The sequence below is a fragment of the Ambystoma mexicanum genome, chromosome 10 (assembly GCF_040938575.1).
Source record: "Ambystoma mexicanum isolate Mex_15411 chromosome 10, UKY_AmexF1_1, whole genome shotgun sequence".
Taxonomy (NCBI): domain Eukaryota; kingdom Metazoa; phylum Chordata; class Amphibia; order Caudata; family Ambystomatidae; genus Ambystoma; species Ambystoma mexicanum.
In genome coordinates, this window is record NC_090932.1 from 418,259,917 (window position 1) to 418,278,625 (window position 18,709).

The following is an 18,709-nucleotide window of genomic DNA, read 5'->3' on the forward strand; positions in this document are numbered from 1 at the left end:
TAACTTGTTACCGGCACTTTTATTTCCAGACCAGTTCATTTATAATGAGGCCCATGATCTCTGAACTGGCACTGAATGTGATTGTGGGCACTCTGATGAAGACCCCTGCCTTAGCCTTGTGGTAGATGGTGGGGACATCAATGGTGTAGGGAACTGCTGCCTTCTATTTAATGGTGGGCCTGAGACTGGTGTGGCAACAATCCTTTGTTCTATCCCACAGTCATGGAGCAGAGGCTTGTCACAATGAGAACACATAAATACAAAACCCTTAAAGGAGAATAGTAGTAGAACCAGACCCTCACCAATGCTCTCGTCATGCAATGGGCCCAAGACATGCTCAACTCAAAGGCATCATTGCCCCAAACATGCAAGGAATGTCCCGTTGCAGCAATCTCACATTCTGTGTTCTGTGTTCTTTAGTGCCAATGGCTATAGTAGAGAATTAAGTTACAAAAGATACATCACTCTCCTTGGAAACACTGATATTCACAATAAAACAGCATCAGTGAGTGATCTCTCAATGATAGCCCTTCAGTCTTTTAACACATGTAGTTTGGGATTGCCGAGCACAGCCGAAGGAAACAAACATTTACTGCACTTCATACATAGGTGCACTGGCATTGCAAGATGGCAGTGAGCCTAGATAAAGGCTGGCACTGCATCTTGGAATCAGTGTGGGCATAGCTGTGGGGACTGCAGGAGTATAACCACACGGGCAAGCAAACCAGTCCATTGGCACAGCACTGGAATAAACTAAAGGGTAACATATGGAGAAAGAGCAGGCTTGTTATATGCCTGTTGGGGGGGGGGAGTTAAGGTGGGATAGATACACGGGTATGTGGAAAAGTGTTCAAAAGGTGCAAGAAGAGCAAAGGGAGTTGTTTAATAGGGAGTAGAGGAAAGGAGGAGTTTGTGAGTTCCCCATAGAAAATAACACTGTTACAATCTGCTGAGGTGGCAGGTAAGGACAGGGCCTTGGGGACTGGAATTAGACTCACATGTAAGGAAGCAGGAGATAATAAATGGGGTCAGCATCTTGAGCAGCTCTGGCACTCAGACTGGCATAACCCACCCCTCCTACCACTGCAACTCTGGCCAAAGCTAAGCAGGCTCACAAGGGGCCCAAGATCCAGGTAGAAGGCTTTCATAGGAGAATAATGCGAGAAGCAGAGGATCCGATCCGAACCAACAGAACTAGGAGTCAAGAGAAAAGCGTAGGGCCCTCAGACCCACAGACTGTGGGTAATTGATCATTCATGATACATCCTTGCCTGGGAGCCTCGACTTAGGCTAACAGAACCCTGAGGCTTTTTGTTAATCCCAAATACTGTTTTTTGCCACTTTAAGCTATCCTTTTCTTTTGTTGAACTTTAAAATGCTGTTCTCATTTGTGATCATATCCCTAATAAACCTGTATCTGATAAGAAACCCAACTTTCTGTGTCTGACTCACATTGGGCCTCACTGCAAGTTTGGCGGTCTAGAAATAAGGGTGCCAGTCGCACCGTACCCGCGTCCTTTCTTGACCGTCACACTCCAACTATACCTTACGGGGCTGTTGACCCGGCCAGGCGCAATGGCCCTGGATGGCAGTGTTTTCATGGAAGACCCGGCACCATCAACAGCAATGCTGGTGCTTCCGTGAACCCATTCCCGTGCAGTCCTGTGGGACTCCACGGGAATGGGGACTTTCCGAATCCGCCCCCTGATATCCCAGACCACCAGGGCTTGTAATGTTCTGGTGGCACCAGGATATCAGGCGGCGGATCTGGTGTTAGGAGGACAGCGGCAATCCGCCGGTAGCACAAGCAGGTAACTGCCGTCCTCGTAATGAGACCCATTGACTCCACTTGGTTTTTTGACAACATGCTGTCACACACTGTACAAGCTTGCTGCACAAGTTCCATACAATTACAAATGTAATTACGAGAACCAATAATAAAGTTCAATAAATACAAAGATCCATTTGTGCGAAGGAGGCTAAAGGTGTTTCACGTCAACTGATGTGTATTATCGGGTCTTGCCATGTAATTAATTTTGAAACAAAAGGAAGTTAAAAGCATTATAATTCAAAGGTTAAAAACTATACATTTCACAGTACAATGCTAAAGCCACAAAACAGAAAAAATAAATGATTTAGGAAAAAGAATAAACAGAAATAGCTTTGCATAAAGTGCAACAGCTGTATTTTGGAGAAAAAAAATGATTGCATAACTTAGAATTTTAAAGTGCTTCATCCTCTATCGATGAAAGAGCAATTATATCACTTATATGTTGTTCCTTTCTTAAGGCACATAAGAGGCCCCTAGTGGAGGCAAATACTATTAGAGATTTCCTTGACATTTCAATATTGTCACAGGAAAACGGATGCTTCCAACCCATTTCCCGTTTGTCCAAAGGCCTCACTACATGTCTGTCTCTCACATTGCCTACATTGTAGAAGTGGACAAGTAACCTCTGTAAATGTGGTTATGCCTCCAGAAACTGAGAAAGGACACCGAACCTTGTGAGATGACTTAAGTGGAAAATAGTTTGAAAGACGTTTTTGAGTTACTAATGTTTACCATACCAACCGAATATCAAACATAAATGTTTATTTGGCTTTCATACAATGTGCAAATCAATATTAATTAAAGTTTGCTCTTAATAACCATCACAGATTGGAATGTGGATAAAATCCAAAAGTGACACCATTGTTTGTCATATGTGAAGCTGTTTTAACATTCCTTTATCAGTATGGACAAAACAGACTGCCATGTTAGGCTATCTTAGTTGATAATGGATACTGTGTCGAAGTCCTCTTCCTGACTATGTTGGGAAAAGGTGGGTTGGCCAAGGTGGCCATGTGCCACCACAAGCAACGAAATGCTGAGCCCAGGGCCAGAATGACGAGGATTTCAGGGCTTGCCCGACTGTGATGCTGGGTGACAGCGTGCTGCAGCAGCTGCAGTAGCATAAAAGAAGACCATACATGTGGAAGGGCTATCACACACTGACTCCTGTTTCCAGGGCCTGCCTCCCTTTATTTCCATATCCCTACCTACAGGCACATCACAACCTATGCACCATGACATGTTTTGCTGATGTCCGGTGTCTCCGGCTGGAACCAGACGTCTCTATATCCTGGCCATAGTACGGTCATGACATCACACCCCTACCTAACGTGGATCAAATGTTTATGAGTTCTCTTTATCCTGACTTGCTGGTATACTTTGTGAAGGATCTAGCCTCTGAGCTTGGTAGATGGTTTTGGATGCTCTTGCAGGGAGTATCAGTACTGGTTCTTTCGAGGTGGTGTGGCAGTCTCTTGAGATGTCTTGTCTTCTTGTGGAATCGAGGCTCCTTCGCTAGCCAGGTCTGTTTTTCATTCTGATTTGGACTTGCCTGACCTGCTCCTGTTTCCCTTGGTTGCTTTGGGGTGTTTTCCATTGGTGTCTCCTGTTTGGGCCTCCGCTCCATCATTTTTGAATGCTGTTTGGGCTGGGGTGTTGTTGCCACTATTTCTTCTCTCCACATGGTGGGGAGACATTTTGGAAGCATGATGAGTTGCATGTCACAGATTCTGTGTCTCTCTTTGCAGTGATCATCCCATGATTGGTTTCTACTACTGTCCATGGCTCGGACTCATATTGCAGTGTCATCTTCTTATGTGCGGACCTGGTCTTGACTAGTACTGAGTCTCTGATGGTCAGGTAATGGTGTTCGGCTCCTCTCACTTGGCTTTCTTTGGTTTTGTGAGCTTGTCTCAGTTGTTCAACTCACTCACCATCTACTTCTGAGACATCCCAGCTCTCATGTAGCGGTAAACCTACTTTTATTGGAACTCTGTACATTAAGGCTTTTGGGCTGACTTGCAGAGTTTGCCGGTAGGATGGGAGAAATCTATATACTTCTGGCAGTCATGTGCCTTTCTGGTATTTTGCAATTCTCACCACTTTGTTGAAAGATGCCAACAGGGAATTATCTGGTGGTGTTGAACATTCAGGTTGTCAAAAACCCTTGGATCTCCTTCCCTTTGAATGGTTCCACGCTGTAGCTCTTGTTTTGTCAGGGTAGGCCATGTGCTGCAAACATCTTCTCCAGGTCTGTAACAACCAACAGAGTATCTATCAATTTCCTTGATCCACTTCTGGGTACCGGCTATATTCATCTACCTTGACTAGCAGGTATGCTTCATTTGCAATTGTGCATACCTCAATGCTGATTGATTTCCACCTCTTTTGGCTGCGAGGCAGATTTGCAATATGTTCAGGGGTACCCTGCTGTTGTGTGGATCAGCAGGATGTGCACGGCGCTACTAACTCCATCACCTTCTTTTTGATGTTGGGCATCCACCCCCATGATTTGAGGAATGCACTGGTGTCCTTCATGTGTTAGGCGAAGCGCTCAGTGCTCGAGAGCTACTGGCAGGGCGATTTGGTGACCTTTTAGGATGAGGTCTTCTGGGTATAATGATAGTTCATGTCAGATGCTCAATATTCCTGGGAGCATCTCTGGAGCCCCTTAGGTGCTTTGAGTTACTACCATGAGGAAGCTCTTCCATTCTCTTGATAGTATTACATTCTTGCCCAGTTGCAAACTAGTGTCTTCAGACGTCACACCGATTACATCTTGTAGCCTCAAGACTTTTGGTGTTACGAATGCCACGACTTGCTATACATGCTCTTCTGTTATGTTTGTAGCTTCACTTTTTGAAGGAGTGGCTGGTCTGAGGTGCCATGAGAGGTAGTCTGGCTGGTTTTCTGCACCAGCTTGGAAAGCCACTTTAATGTCAAACAGTTGTAGTTGTAGAATCCACCGTTGTATCCTGGCCGGTGGGTGGGGGCAGATCCTCTGAATATTAGCACAAATGGCTTGTGGTCTGTGTACACTTTTAGCGGATATCCCACTAGGCAGACTTGGAAGTGTTGCAAGCCCCAGAGTATGGCTAGCGCCTCCTTCTCAATGTGAGCATATTTCTGTTCTGTCTTTGTGAGTGCCAATCTGGCAAAAGCAATTGTGTGAATTGTCCCTTCGTTGTCTACTTGTGTTAGGACAGCCCCAAGGCATACTGGCTGCCGACTACCGACAGATAAGTTTTCTTGGATGTGTTAAAGTATGCTATGGTGGTCACCGCTAGCAGTGTATCCTTTATTCTCTGGAATGCAGCTGTTTGTTCGGGGCTCGACACCCAGAGCACTACTTTCCATGTTAGTTCTCACAGTGGTGCTGCCACTGTTGCCAGGTCAGGGATGAAACAGGCACAATATGTTGCCTTCCCCAGGAAGCTCCTTATCTCAGATGCTGAGGTCGGGGGATCGGCACCCTTCACATCTGCTACCTTCTCTGCATCCAGGGACACTTGGTTAGCATTGAATATGTACCCAAAGAATGCTAATTCTGCTTTCCCAAATTCACACGTTTCTGCATGGAGCATTAGGCCTAAATCTTCGAAGCACTGGAGTACTAAAGCCAAACTTTCATAGTGCTCTTCTGTGGACTGGCCATACATGAGTATGTTGTCACTGATGTTTATGGCTTCCAGTAGGTCTTCAACTACTTTTCGGATCTCGTTCTGGAATACCTTGGCTGTAGATGAGATTCCAAAGCTCAGTCTGTGGGATCGCTGCAGTCCCTAGTGGGATGAGAACATCATTATGTATCTGGATTCTTTTTCTAGTTTTATTTGATGATATCCTGGATTCAGTTCTAGCTTGCTGAAAACTGGCCCCTGTGGGGTCTACTATTAGTTCATCAATGGCCGAGGTGATTTGTCTTTCTCGTCCAATTACTGCATTGGTTAACCTCATATCAATGCAGTTCGTTACTGCTTAAGGTTGGTTTGGTTTTGCCGTGACCACCATTGGAGAGACCAACAGGATTGGGCCTGAAGGCTTTTCAATGATGCAGCGGTCTTCCAGCTTCTTGGGATCTGCTTCAACTGCTTTCCTCGTGTGGAATGACACACGCCGGTGTCATAGGGCTTTGAGTTGTACAGTTGGATCGATGTGAAGAGTCACTGTTCTTTTCTTGAGACAACCGATCCCCTGGAATTGCTTTGTGTGTTTGTATAACAGTTTTTCAACTTTGGGAGTCTGAAGCCTAAATGAGAATTGTATTCTTGAGTTGTGTTGTGGTCTTGCAGCTAAACAGGGTTTTAATCCCAGTGTCTACTACATATGTGTGTGACTGCATGTTTTACCATTGTAGGTGAGGCTAGTTTTGAAGGATCCCTTTCCTGGCAGTGGCTTCTTGCTCCAATATGCAAACAATCTTACTGTGTTCTGTTGTAGCTGGGGAACATGGAGAGTTTATTGAACCCGGATGTCGGCATTACGTTGACTGTGAATCAGGTGTGTATGACCATGCGTGTGGGTGCCCCATCTCCCAGGACCACATATGTTAGCTGTGCCTGGTATCTTGTCTCCTTCTTTCCCCTCTTTGGGATTATTTCAGAGATCATATGTTCCTTCTCGGTTCTCCTGTGATTGTGCATTGTTGGCTGTTCTGTTCAGGATTCTCCTTCTGACTGCTCTTCACATTTGCTTTCGTTGCCACTTTGTTCTTCTGCTACTGCTCAAGCTGTCCATATGATTCTTCTGTGCTGGTCTTGGTTTGGAGCTCAGGCACACCGTGGAAAAATGAACGAGTCACCCGCGTTTTTTTCGGCACATCACTCCTTGAGCTGGACATGCTTCCCACTTTTGCCAGGCAGCCCCGCACCACTTGGATGTGTCTGGTCATTTTGGTGTCAAATTCCCCCGGCCTCTGCCTCGTGTGGCTACAGTGGCCACCACTGATTCTGTTTCTGCAGCATCAACTGGGTGGTGACTCATTGCAACCTCCATTGCTGTTACTGCTCACTCTTTCTCTGGTGACCCATCTCCTGTATACAGTCTAGTGATAGGTTCTTTTCTGAGAGTATGGTTCAGCAGATTTTCTCTGAGGACAGTCCATGTATTACCTGCTGTCTGCCTGAGAATTCTTCATCCAAAACTCACACCCGACTGCCATTTATCTGAGTCTGGCAGGAAAGTCATCAAATCTTTCTTTCGGTATTGTCGAGCTAAACTCATCTGGAATCGTTCATAGTCTGGGTTGAGCTGGGTTGACTTTGGTGTTCAATGCAGCCTTTGCTACTCTGTAATGCTAGTCTAAGCCCTGGTTTGGTAGCAAATTAAACAGTCGTAGTCTTAGAGTGCTGAGTTTTAATATGAGGAACACTCTCTTGTATTCTTCTGCCGTTATTTTCCTTTATCTCAGCTGCAATTCAAATTGCTGCATTCACAGCTCCCATCTCAGGGCCGTCCCTGGGGCATAAAGTCCAAATTGTTGCATAAACATACCGTCAGATAGGTCCAGCCAAGTGGCAGCGTCTGGGGCGAACACCTGATCCCCAGGGGTTACCACTTCTGGCCTGCACACTGTATCTCTTGCTGGTGAGACATGCCATTCTGACGTCTGTTGTGTTCGCTGCTGGTCTTTGTTCTGGTTCTTCTGTTCTCCCTCTTGTCTTGTGTCCCTCTCTTAGCCAACAGCACAGCAGGTGACTTACTTCTGGACTGTCCTTCCAGTGTGGGCAAGGCTGTTTGGATTCTGGCCCACACAGCCTTGGACTACTGGGGGCCTGGGTTGTGGCCCTTTTGCTAGGTGGTTTTTGCACTCAACAAAAGTTGGATGGGCCCTTGGATGGGTTGCTGCGTCCTCGTAGCTGCTGTTTTGGCCTGTGGCTCTGGGTGTTCTTGGGAAGTCAAGGGGGGAGTCACTCACCGACTCTGGCGTTCTTGTGTGTTGGAAGGCTTGAAGTGCCCACGTGGTGTGCGGGCAGTCGGCAGCTAAGACTGCCCTGACATCCACTGCCGGGACCCGGCCTTCTGCTGCTGGTGTTGCATCACTGCTCGCCATGATGAGTGAACTTTGCAGGGACCCTGTGGTGTCAGCCCACTCGTCGCCACTGTGATGCTCAGTGACTGTGTTCTGTGCTGGCTGCGAGGGAAAGAAAGAAGACCACACACCCATATGGTCTATCACACACTGACTTCTGTTTCTGAGGACTGCCTCTATTTATTTCCATATCCCTACTTAGAGGCTTGTCATGTCCTATGCACCATTATGTGTTTTTTTGCTGGTGTCTGGGGTCTCCGGACGGAACAGACGTCTCGACGTCCTGGCCGTGATGCGGTCAGGACATCACACCCACAATGCCATGCAAGATAGGCAGGGGCTTGTCACAGCATAACTCTAGCTACTTCAGTCCCTTTAAGGGGATCGAGGAGCAGTGTCAACATGAAGACTGCAGCATCTTTATGCTCAGCTACCCTTGAGTGGTTTCTGAACCCACTCCTGAATCCACCCAATGATCCATGAAAACGTGAGCTAGATCAGAGTATCTCAAATACCACCAATAAAGGATTATCCCAGCAACATCAAGAGCAAGAAGGGGTTAGGAACTCCAATTTGGTGGATGTAGTATCTGATGATGTGGTCCAGCAAATACTGGACACTCACTAAGACCCAGAAAACTCCAACTCCCAAGTTCCCTATTTTAAACAAGAATTCCTGAGATCACGTATCACAGAGAAAGGATGGAAAGCAGGACAAATGTTTGTCAAGTAGAAGAAGAACCACCCAGGGGAAAGGGCGAGACTATCCCAAGTGCCAAAACAGGACTGTAAGTCATCACCAGAGACTGAGCAGGGCGGCCAGTCCCCATGGCATCTAGCACACTTGAGTTCCATTAACCAGAGGCTGGAAAGGTGGGACTTAAGCCCAATAACAATCCAAGGGCTCAACAAGTGGTTGGGGACTTAAGAGGAAGAACTCATTTGGTGCTGTTTGGAGAGGGGAAGATAAGAAACTAAAGAAGCGGAATGCAAAGGAAACAGGAAACTGGAGCAGAGATTCCAGAGCCTTGGACTGAGCATGAGACAGGGGACTAAAATATACACCCAGAACACTGGGTAAAGGAGGAGGCAGGTGGCTATGGGAGGGCGTAGGAAGCTGGGCAAAGACAGTCCCTGATGGTGGGGATCAAGAGACCCAGTAGGATAGAAGGAGCAAGATCCAAAAGGCTGGGATGGAAGAGGTCAAATATGTTGGGACAGAATTGGCCAAAGTTCCTGAAGGATAAGAACCCGGAGCAGTGGCAGGAATAATATACTCAAAGAGGCGAAGAAGGTGCCCAAAGGCGTGAAGGAGAAAGAAATAGAGGAGAACTGGAAAAACCGAATTTAAAGAGGTGAAGAAGATCATGAAATCAAAAACTGAAAAACCTGAATTACTTTGAGGGAGATGCATGTAGGTGGCAAGAAAGATATTGAGAGATCAGGGAATTGGAATGCCTCACTGGTTCTAGGGAGGTCCCCAAAGGGGAGAAGATGGTGGGGGGGGAGAACAGACACCTGGTGCGAGAAAGTAGTGATCAGAGATGGAAAAGATGGAAAAAGGAAAAAACAGGAGACATAGGAAAGTGAAGCAGTGTGGCAAGAGGAAGTGTTGAAAGAGATGAAGGAGTGGAGAACCTTCAGTAAAGAGAAAGAGGTAGTGACAGAAATAACTGTGGGGCAAACATTGAGTAACCTCAAGGATGCATTAGGAGGAACTGAAGAGGTGATGCCACCGACCAGGAAAGTACCAGGGGAGGAGGTGGAACAAAGAGATAAAAAAAGTAGAATTTTGTTGAAGAGTAATCTGCAACACCAAAAGGGTATACAGCGAAAGACTGATAACTGCTGATGTGTAAGTGAATTGAACTTTAGCCTAAACACCAGCGTGGAGAGGGTTTGGAGCAAGTGCCCAGAGGAACAGAACCCTGACTGAGAGGGAGGTAGTGGGGGACTGTGATGGATGGCTTAAATTATTACACAAACTGTGGAAAACACAGTTCAACATGTTTTATTGTTTTCCAGTTTTTGTTATGTTTGCAAAATGTCAGTTTGCTCTGAATAAAGGCTGTCCCTGATTATTCTCTTGACCTCTTGTGGGATCCCTCAGCCTTAACCCAGGCTTCCATATTCCCCCAATGGTGTAATGACACTAGGGATCGGTAACCCTAGGTAAGCATCCTAATCTTGTGGTGATGTCCTAAAGGCCATACCCTTGTCTATCTTTCACCCTCCAGTTCTCTCTACTCCCCTGATGTCCCCCAATTGCATCAGTGATCACAATTGTGCCTATGCCATTACATACTCTCTTTCTCTTTATCTCATTTCTTTCCCTGACATTGTCCCTCCCTGCTATCTCCCTTGTTCTCCTCCCACTCGCTCTCCTTCTCTTCACCTCTCCCCCCACCCTGGTATTCCCTCTCTCTCTCTCTGTCTCTCTCTCTCTCTCTCTCTCTCTCTCTCTTTCTTTCTCTCTCTCTCTCGCTCTCAATCTGGCTGCTGGCCATGACCACCAGGGACAAGCAATGGGGTTAAAGTGGGCATGGCCACCAGGGACTGGCTATGTGGTAAAGTTTTCCGAAAATTGGGATAGATTTGATTGGGACCAAAATATGCTTGTGGATACAGGTTGAAGTGCTGGATGGGATTTCAGCAATATGCACAAGAAGGGCCAGCAAGAACTTGAAAGCATGGTTATTCAAATATGTCCTGTGTTTTATTTTTTTCAAAAGAGTAAAATGTAAGTAGACAACACATTGATATAACATTGGTGTCTGGGCAAAGGGCCTGGCCATTGACAAGGAGAAATGTATATTGTAATTTGCTTTTTGGGTCATGCAGCATGGGTGCATGGGTGAAGTGGTAGGTTTCAATGGGAAAAAATATTCTGCTTGCGGTTACAGCCTGAAGTGGTGGACTAGATCACAACAAACAACCGTAATGAGCATTAGCAAGGACCAGAAAGCATGTTTTTGGAAATATGTCTTGTGTTTCATTTTTCAAAAGTGTAAGAATGTAAGTAGAATAACTAGTGATATACATTTGGTATGTGGGTAGTAGGCCTGGCCCTCAGCAAACGCAAGTGTGATTTATTGGGGATGGGGCATGGCCGAAGCCTACGCCCCATGGATTTGGAGACTGGTCATGGCTGCAAGCCATGAGCACTGGCCATTGTTTACATTATTAGGGTATAGTGAACAATGACCTAGGATGCAGCGTAGGTGCAGTGAATAATAGGGGTGGTTTAGTTGGGGTATGGTGCAGTTGAACAATGATTTCCATCCCCAGCATGCACTGCTGATAACGACAGACATAAGTAAAAATATGTTTCTTAAAGGAGATTTATAGTTCTTTCATATATATGAAAAGAGGAATTATTAATAACTTATATACAGTGATGTAACACCATGAAACATTTTGACTTATAAAAACCTATTAAACTTTGTTAAATGGATGTTATGGTTAGGATGCATCCCACCCTGGTAACTCCTCTGCTCCAGTAGTTAGCCAGTGGCATCTGACCTTGGCATCCCTTGGTATTTACTTCCTGGGTTTTCATGAGCACATGCCCATTCATACTCTGTTTTCTATTTGTGCACTTTTTTCACTGCACAATGCATAAATGTTAGATCCATTTGATCTGGTATATGGTAGCGTGTTAGGGTATCTGCCTCTGGTTGGGCTAGTCCCTGGTGCTGGTGGTTTAATCCACTGATATATATAGGATATATAGGATAAGTATTTGGGACAGGAAATTGTTTCTGTCCTTTTATATTTTTCTCTAGTATACAATTGTCCATTAGCACCCTGGGTGGGGGATCCAGCCAATCAGGTGGCTAAGAACGTGAGCTTGAACCGCTGGTATAAGCCTGCATTCCAAGCCACCTGATGGCCGGCTCTCCCCTCTGCCATCTTCCCCCACCCTCCATCCCCTTTTTAATTTTTTTTCACCCCGACCCCTCCCTACTTACGTTATTTCAGCGCCTGCGTGTGCCACTGCCACATACGCTCCTTCTCTTCGCCTCCTACAGACCGCCATGGAAAGGGAAGAGGTGCTCTGTACAGAGAACCTGCTTTCCCTTTCCATGGCGCCCATCTTGGAAAAGGATTTTTCTTCCTATAGTGGGATGCAGCATTTCCCGCTGTAGGAAGGTAAAAACCTTCTTTTTTAGCACCCCAGGTTACTGTTTTGGCAACCCGGGGTGCAAGTGGCCTTCATCCCCTGTTGCAGGGGCTGGAATGGTGGATGGCAGCCCGGAGCCCTTGCTATCCACCCTTGCTTTACTTGGGCTGATAACTTGGGCTGCCGGGCTGTTATCCCCCATTCCAGCTCCTGCAATGGGGGATGAACGCCACAATATTCTATTACCATAACACAACATGCTAATAGAAATGTTGGAGAATCTTATTGAGTCTATATACTATATTGAGAAATGTAATGTAGATGGCGTCTATAAGATTATAATTTTTTGTTCTATTTTTTGACTGTGAAATGTGGTTCCTAAAGGAACCTTTATTTTTTTGTTGCAAGAAAGGTCGGAAAGTAAGGTGGGGAGGGAAATGAGGGAATAGGCACCAACCACTAACATGGAGGAGCAGGTGGACAGGGGAAGATGTTGCGCGTGTGTTACATCTAAGGTAGGAGGAAGTGTTACTCATGATCCTTGATTACAGCTTCAAAAGCACTTTGAAATTGTTCCCCCCTGCAGAGTGGTGTGTTGCAGTATATACAGAGTACTGTTGTCACCGAAAGATATGGATCAACAGCCTCTTTTTTCGCTTGCAAGGTAGCTGGTGGGAATTTTTGCCCCACAGAAATAGGCTGTGTGGTTACAGTATTGGTTGAGGAAGATGAGGTGGAACAACCATTCTGAGAGCATTTCAGTGGTTGGATTTGTTGTGGCAGCGCTTGGAGGTGGTCCCATAGGGGTACTGTCCTGGTAATCCGTGACTAAGTACAGCGTTGCACTCACACTCAGTGCATTTCATTTTGGTAGCTTTAGCCTTTGGTACATTCCCAACAGTGGTAAAGAACTGCCACACCCATGATTCTCTCTGGGTACAAGAGGTAGGCAATTCCTTTACCTCATCTTCTTGGTCCTCTTCATTATCTTTTGAAATACTGCGGTTGTTTTGTTTTGTTGTTTTGTTGTGTAGGTCCTCCAGCTGGTGGTGGCTCTTGGGGAGGAGGGATGGCAATAGCTGATGCCATTTTTAAGATAAATAGCAGTTTTGCTAATATTCTTCCAAGTCTGTGCTCTGTGCTAGATTGTTAATGGATAATGGGTACAATTAGGGGTAGGAGCTGTGCAAGGGTACATTTTGAGCTTGAAAGTCGCTAGTTCAGCAGAATATGCTGTTTCCCGAAGTGTCCGCGAAGCACGGACCCATTTGCCAAGTGCGGACATGTTCATGAACAAGACATCCTCATGCCGTGTGTGTGTGAGGTCACGTGACACTGTCCAAAAAGTCTGAAAAGTCCAAAAAGTCTGCGATAACAAACACAAAACAGTGGAAAAAGTTCAAAAAAGTGTATAGAAGTTTTAAAAATGATGCTAGTAAGTGGGGAATGGCATAGATTTAAGGTGAAACTTTGTAAATAGGAGAGAAATGTTGCTATATTGGAGTAAGTATGATATTAGTAAGTTGTAGGAAATTGGCGTGCACTGATAAAAAACCCATGAAATTCAGTGAAAACACTTTGTTAAAGAGACTTTATGGTGATAAGTAAAATCGAAAAAAACCTCAGAAATTCACCAGTTATAATAAGCTAAGCAACGTTAACTCACCACACCACTGTGCACTGCTAAGACTAACACCCAGGACATGAAAGATGACATCACAAATGTCATTGATGACATCAATGATGACATCACATATTTGGGCCACTTGTTTTTATTTACTGACATGATTAGGCTAGTTTTATTTGTTTTTACTGACAATGAGAATTTACCAAATGTAAAAGGTGCACACATTAACCTTTTTATATGTTCTTGAAGTACTTTTCTTAGAGTTTAATCTGAGCTCATAGTGCATTTACATGGGCAATAAGCACGCCTCAAAAACCCAATTAAATTGTGTACATGTTATTGTCATTTTTTTCGTTTCTTTTTTGGTCCTATGGCCCAGGAGTGTTTTGGTAAATGCCATGATTAACTGTGATTTTGAGGTATTGGAGGGATAGTAAAAAGAAAACAGGATTCCTGGGATAATCTATCCGGGTCTTTAAGATTTTTCTGAATATCCTACCATTGAAATTACTCCATTTTGGGACATTACAGGAGAATATGCGAGATGGATTAATTTGTTCACCTGTCACAAGTCCTTTTCAGGATGTCTTTTTTATTCCATCTGGCTTTCATTACATTCAAACTGGGGAGGTTCTTTCTTTCAAGAGCAACAAAGCATTGTTCTTCTTGTTTGAAGATCTCTTTTAGATATGAACTCATTTCAGTTGGGCCTGCAACTTTTTTCAAAGGAATGTGCTTGATCGCGCTACAAAAGGTGTGTCTCTGCTTGTACTCTCTTGCCTTACCTCATTTGAATATCGCTTTCATGTGCTACATAATAATCTGCAATTGGCGAGACATGGATGTGGCGTAAGGTATGCCGAGAGATGACAGAAATGACTGCTTCAAATTAGCTACCACCTGCCGCACGTTTCCAGATCATAAGCCCATTCCTAACAGAACTACAGTAGAAGAGGGTGGACAAAAAGGAGAGTTTAGGAGTTAGAAGATTTTTGGACGATTGCAAGTGAAGCGATTAGTGAGGAAGGAAGAGGCAAGAGACAGTGAAAGTTGGTGCAGAGCAAGGGTGAGAAAGGCAAGAGTTCGAGGAGAAATATTTAAGGCTAAAGGGAAGAGAGTAGGAGGTGCAACATCTAAGGAGGAAGTAGGGAGAAGTGTAATATCTGAATAGAGGGGAAGGAAAGGAGGTGGAAAAGAGGCATATAAAAATAGGCACAAAAGACCTAATGAGGATGGAAAACACAAAGAGAGGAAGTGAAAAAGTTGAGAGGGCTAAGGAGGACTCTTTAGATTTAGTGGACAAAGAGGCAGAAGAGGGACATCTTTAAAGTAAGTAAGGGAAAAGGAGAAAACCCACCAAACATAAAGGGAGGAGGAACATCTGAGAATGGAAAGGCAACAGCGAAAGGAACAAGTGGGATCAGGGAGAGCCAGCACAGAAAAGCTAAATAGAGAACTTGGTGAGAGCGGAGAAGTCCTAATGCATGGGAGAAAGGAAGACGGTGCTGGGAGGAAAGGAGATTGGTAGATCTTTTTAAGATCTGGCCAGGGCACTGCTCAAAGGCTGCTGAAGAGGGGTGACATCAAGGGTTCAAACAAAGAAGGCTAATTGAGACCTGGGAATTATTTATAGTTCAGACCATATTTGAGAGAGATAATAATTTCAAGCTCACAGAGGGGGGATATGCAAGAACTGTGGGGTACAGATGCTCAAGAAGTGTCTGGCATCTGAACCCTGCCATTTGACCTAAAACACTGAGTTTATAAACCCTAGTTGACGGGTCCAGGAGGACCTTCCAAAGCCAGGACAACCTGTGCAACAGCCAAGAGTGATACAGAACATATAAAGTTGTGCAGGGGATTCTACAAATCCAAAAACTATGAGTGATTGTTTGATTCATGAAGAAGGTAACCGTGAACAAAGGCAGAGGACACTAGTCCTAAAAAGAGTTGATGTTCTAGCAGTGCACCACCCAGACTGTTCTACAGTTTCTAACCCCATCACTGTTTTTCAGTCAACCTTAAACCTTTTGGTAATAGGAATAAAAGTGACAACTGAGTTTCAGACTGGTTTTGAATCATCTGTTCATTCCTTAAAAGTCATATGTGGTGTAAGAACTGGGATGAAAAGCCTTGAGACATTAGTGTCTACCCAGCTTCCATGGGACTCAACAAATCTCAAATTCGATGGATAAGGCCCCCTCCTGTGCATATCTTTCCTTGGATGAGAGGGAGAGATCTAAACTAGAAAGGAAAGCCCAGAGGTTAGGGCATTCCCAAGCTTGCCAGGTGGACATGCATTCCCCACAGCTTCCTTTCAAATAATATTCCTCTTTAAACTCAGAGCAGAAAGACTTTTCCCTGAAAGCTGTGAAGGACCTAGAGGTTGACAAGATTCACCCTGAGATGATGACGAGTTCCAGGAAGAAACCTGGATCCAAATGCCTTCTTCACAGCCAAACACCCTCCGGAGGACTGGACCATCCCTTCTAGCTGGACCACCAGTCAAACTCCTACCCACCCCTGCAGAGCAAGACCTGGAGGTAAGGGATGAGACTGGGATTATTCAAGGTCTTACTCAGAACTTCACCAAAATACAGCTGAATCATCAAAGCCAGAGTAAGGTAGTGGGAAGGTCCACACAAGAAACCAATATGTCTTTAAATAATCTGCAAAAAGAGCTTGTGGATTGTCATCCAAAGGTAATCAGCAAGCTAAAGGCAGTGGTGGCCCAAACCACAGGAGCAAATCATCCATCCACAGCTGTCCTATAGATATACTGTGATCAAGAGGACCAAGGGGCCTTCCTTATGATCTTCAAGCGGGTGGCAACAACAGCTAAAATGGAAAAGGAACATTGGAGAAAAAGCATTGCCACTCTCCTGAGTGACAAATTTCAAGCTGCCAATTAGGCATCCTAGAGGTGCTTAGCCATGTTCCTGAATACTATCACCAGAAACTTCATGACCTCTATCTGCAGCCATTGCAAACACCCTGGCAAATCTCCTACAGGAGCCAAGCCTACTTAACAAGTGGATTGAATGGATTATGCTCAAGCAGACCAAGGAAACCTTTGTGCTAGAAGATTTTTTCAACTCTTTACCTCCATGCCACCAGGAAGCCAAGCCCCAGCTACATCAGCCCATCCTGGAACAGGTGATCTAGGCAGTTAACAGATATCAGAGGGCTTACAAACCACTCACTAACCACCCCAGGCCCAGTCCTACAGCCTTACGATGTGCATGCCTGGGAGCCCAGAAAGGGGTCAGATGGCCTTCTAAGAAGTCACAGGCCTTCCCTAAACCAGGGATCAGGCTCCCATTATACCGATCTGGGATGTGCTACCCATGACCTGGAGGGAATACATTATTGCATTCCAAGAGCCATTAAACAGTCACAACCACATGCTTTTGGAAGAGCTTCTGACCAAGCAGACAGCCCTCAACAGATGTGTCCATGGGGACCAGGAGGCCTGCTGCAAGACCCAATTAAATCTTGAGGTTGAGTTCAATTAGTCTAGACTGAGGTGACAGTAAATCCTATACCGCCCAAAAAGAATAGCCTTCAAACTCATATTCCTTCCTCTCCCCCAGAGAACAGTCAGGACGTGTAGCAGACAGAAGAAAAAGCTCACCATCTTGTTCAAGTCACACAAATGAACACTTACTAGCGCATTCAGGAGCAACTGGTCAGGAAGCAGAGAACAGGACAAATAGGAATGGCCCTGAGATTTTGAGGGCAAGCCCCAAATAAATTCCATTTTTGTGTTAAACACAAGAAGAAAAGAAGAAAAAGGAATTTGTGGATCCTACTGTAGGACATCATACCCAATGGGGAGCTTTAGCAAAGAGCGTAAAGTATGTGACAAGATCACTTTGGAGAGGCTATGGGATAGGAGGCCATGTATGCTAGGGACTTCCACCACTTCTGCAATGCTGGCAACGGGGTAAGTGTACGCCCCAACCCCATGACCACCACTACATTGGTGTCCTTGTGTATCCTATGCTTGTAGAAACCCAAGGCCCCCCTCTTGGACAATAACATACAATATGCCAGTAAATGCTGAATGCTTAGACCCATGCTCCGATCATTTCTGTACAATAGCCATTTTGTCTCAGCACATGAGCTAATAGAGTGCATAGACTTATTTTTTCAAGTGTTCAGGACTGAATTGATAATGATCAAAATCTTCAAATTGGGAAACATGTTCCTATGACATATCCATAAGATAAATCACACCACTAGTCTTGTACTGTATTCTGCAACAACCTATCTCATATCTTGAACACCACCCTAAAACCTAGAACCATATTGATTTGTTAGAACTAAGAACTGAGGAGTCAAAAACATATTCAAGATTCTTTTTATCTGTGGCATCCTATAACAAAGCTATCTTCATAGAATACAAATATTGCTTTTTTCCATTACAGACCATTACTAGCAAAATACTGACCAGTGGATTATTTCACCAAGTACATCTGTGTTAGTTTGTTTATCAGTTAGATCAGTGGTCTTCAAACTTTTTTGGCCTGGGCCCTCCCTGAGCAAAATTTGAGTAGGCCGGCCCACCCAAAAATGCCAAATAGACAGTATGTACAAATGGCTATGAGCTATTGTGCGGCGTCACCGCACCCTACTCCCAGTATAGTCCCTGGGCTCCCCCACATGCTCCCATCACAGTTGCTGTGCTCCCTCATCCCACTCCTACCCAGTCCCTGGGCTCTTCCCACCCCATCGCAGACCCTGGGCTATCCCAACCCTGCTCCCACCCCCATCCCAGTGCTCCTGCCCATCCTGCTCCCACCACAGCCCCTAGGCTCCCCCCACCCCGTTCCCAACACAGTCCAAGGGTCAGTGGGAGCTGGTGAATTTGTGGAGGGGCATAAATATTTCCCAGAACTAATCAAGATGGGTTTGGGGGGGTTACCCCCCTTTAATTTATTAAAAATAATGGGTTAAAATATTGCATTTTAGAGCAAACTTAAACAAAATAATGGGTAAAAAGCCAAACAGTTTGCAATTGGCACTGGTGGGGGGGGGGGGGGGATTGTCAAGGGGGAAAGCATGGTATTTTTGACTGGAAAAAAATATCCCTGTG

General features: G+C 45.1%; 1 protein-coding gene across 2 annotated transcripts in view; it reads left to right on the forward strand.

Annotated features, from left to right (window-relative positions):
* Positions 1-18,709, forward strand: part of LOC138491465 (thiamine transporter 2-like) — a 301,653-nt gene that overhangs the window by 233,637 nt on the left and 49,307 nt on the right. The window lies entirely within an intron of this gene.